Raw genomic sequence first — 2,970 nt, forward strand, 5'->3', positions numbered from 1 at the left:
GATGTTCGGCAATTTTTTCTAATGTATTTTGTTTTCTGTAAAATAGTGTTAGTGTAGTAAAAAATTACCGTACGCCGGGTTACCGAGTACCAAGCTTCGGTGTGAACACCCATATAATCTACGATGCATGTAACCTGCCTATAGCGCTGGTTATACTAACATAGCAAGGCAGGGAATAATCAAGCAGCGCATGTGAAACAGCGGAGTGGTTTACTCCGCATATCGCACATTATATTTCAAAATCAGCTGTTTGGAAAATTTTAATTTTTTCATTAATTTGTTTCTTAGACATGAAAAGTTGTTCAAAGAGCAAGTAACTAATTCTGGCAAATTAACTGCACTTAATAATAATGAAACATACTCCTACAGGTCCTTTTTTGATTAATACACCATGTGGCCTGATGGAGAAATGGATAAAGCCTTCCTCGATTTGGCATTTTTAAATATTTGCCGTCTTCAACAGAAACGACAAGAATCGAGGCGAATACGGCGCTGGGCGGTTCATCTAGTAAATAGGGATCGGAAATTGAATGGATACTTTAGGAAAGTGTTCTTGAAATGCATATCCCACGTAAGCAAGATTTTTGTTTTAACCAGGATGAACCGCCCGGTGTACGATTTACTACAAACGTTGCTAAATCCATTGTTGCAAAGACCCAAGAAATAAATCTCTCCAGGAGAGCGCATTGCGATAACATCGAAACTCGTTCGAAATCGTCGCTTCAATGCACTAGATGGGAAAAACAACTGTTCGCAATATAGTGTTAGAGACCTGCGAGGTTATATGGACCACTTTGTCTCCAGTATATCTCAGCGAACCCACTTTGGCGCAATATAAAGACATTGCGGATGACTTTTCCAGCATGTGGAATATGCCAAATTGTGTACGAACGATTGACGGGAAACACATAGCCATCACTTGTCCGAAGAATTCTGGCTCGCTGTACTTTAACTATAAACAAGTAAGAGAGTCTAAGTTCGGACGGAGCCGAGCATTAAATACCCGGCGCAAGTATTAAATATATATTTTTCACCTTTCCGAAAGCTACCGCTACATGGTAAGCCGGGATGTATCAATTTTGAGTAAATTAGCGTCCTTAAATTTCGAAATATTGAAGCTTCAAGGATTTCTGAAATTTACTGTTATATGAAACGCGGCCATAATTTTAGTCCGATTTCAATTACTTTCAACTTTTTGCTTTTATGAGGTAAGCACAATAACCACACCGAGTTTGGTACAAATTGGTAGAACGGTTACAGAGATACATATTTGTGAGCATAAGTGGGCGGTGCCACGCCCAGTTTCCAAAATTTTATAATAAACGTATTCCTTGGTAAAGAATTGTTGCAAGCATCAACTTTGAATAAATTAGCTTTAAATTTACTGATTTCTCGAAAATTTCGTATTTCTCTAAATTACCGTTATATGGGATGTGGGCGTGGTTATTGTCCGATTTTAAAAAGTTTCGGCCATTCCGTATGTTATACTGTGCCAAGTTTGGAAGAAATTGGTGCAGCGGTTACCAAGATATACACATGTAACCATAAGTGGGCGTGGCTACGCCCATTTTCCAAAAATTTATAATATTCTTATTTTTCGTCTAAAACTTATCGTAAATATCAATTTTGAGTAAATAATCTTCGCAGTTTTCGTATTTCTGAAACTTACCGTTATATGGAAGGTAGGCGTGGTTATTGTCCGATTTTGCCCATTTTCAATACCATCCGTCCTGCGATAGAAAGAAGTGCGCAAACCAAGTTTCGTTAAGATATCTCAATTTTTACTCGAGTTATCGTGTGCACAGACGGACGGACAGACGGACGGACGGACAGACAGTCACCGCTTAATCGATTTCTCTTTTCATTCTGATCATTTATGTATACATTTGTCTATATCTATCTCGACTCGTTTTGGCTGTTACAAACAACCGTTATGTGAACAAAGTTATAATACCCTTGTGCACAAGTGCGCTCGGGTATAAAAATTTTATAGTATAGTTTTAATGGCTACCTGCTACGCCAAGTACACATTTACGTCCGCTAGCATTGGAAGCTACGGAGGACAAAGTGATGGAGGTAACATAAAAATATTTTAAAAGAATTGGCATTTACTCATTTGTTAGTTTTATTTCAAGGTGTTTTTCAGCAAACAGCATTTGGACGGGCGCTGCTGAGCAATAGTTTGCCACTACCACCAAAAACGCCGTTGTGGAGAGGATCGTCGGAAGAATTTCCAAATTTTTTTGTGGCCGATGCGGCATTCCCACTAAAGGAAAATTTGATACGACCATACCCTGGCGTACAACTACCCCGCAGCAAAACAGTTTATAATTACCGGTTGTCGCGAGCTCGTCGGGTAATTGGAAACAGCTTTGGTATTTTAACTGCTCGCTGGCTTGTCCTTCGCAAAGTCATCGATTGTAGTCCGGAGAACTGCGAAAAGATCGTTTTTGCGTGCTTTATTTTGCACAACTTCGTAATGCTAAACGATCTGAAATGATGGTACTGTCCAGAAAATTTCGTAGACACAGATGACCCAGAACAAGCGACCATAAATGAAGAATGGCGCCGTGATCTGGAGGATCTGGGTGGTTCATTCACGTCTGTAACGTCAAATCGACGTAATGCAAGCGCGGCTGCATTCCGTTTAAGAGAAAAATTGGCAGACTATTTTTTGAATCAAGGTTGCATCCCTTTTCAGTAAAATGTTCATTTATGAATACGTATTATTAATATTCCCATCATTATTATTGTTCAAACATCTTTGAACATGTATGCATACATACATACATCTGCCAGAGTAATAAAACTGAACATAAAAAAATATACGTACAATAATACTTTTTGACACATAGAAAATACAGTCCACTTTAGAATAGAAGATAAGTAAAATACATAAACATGAGAAATGAATAAAAACCCATAAATTGTAACACATTTAACTGTCAATATTTTGTACACAACCGAAAT

General features: G+C 38.2%; 1 pseudogene; it reads left to right on the forward strand.

Annotated features, from left to right (window-relative positions):
- Positions 1–2,003: 2,003 nt before the first annotated feature.
- Positions 2,004–2,704, forward strand: LOC118749692 (annotated as a pseudogene).
- The last annotated feature ends 266 nt before the right edge of the window (positions 2,705–2,970 follow it).

This window comes from Rhagoletis pomonella, unplaced genomic scaffold (genome assembly GCF_013731165.1).
Source record: "Rhagoletis pomonella isolate Grant_MI unplaced genomic scaffold, Rhpom_1.0 Rhpom_scaffold_00033, whole genome shotgun sequence".
Classification (NCBI taxonomy): Eukaryota; Metazoa; Arthropoda; class Insecta; order Diptera; family Tephritidae; genus Rhagoletis; species Rhagoletis pomonella.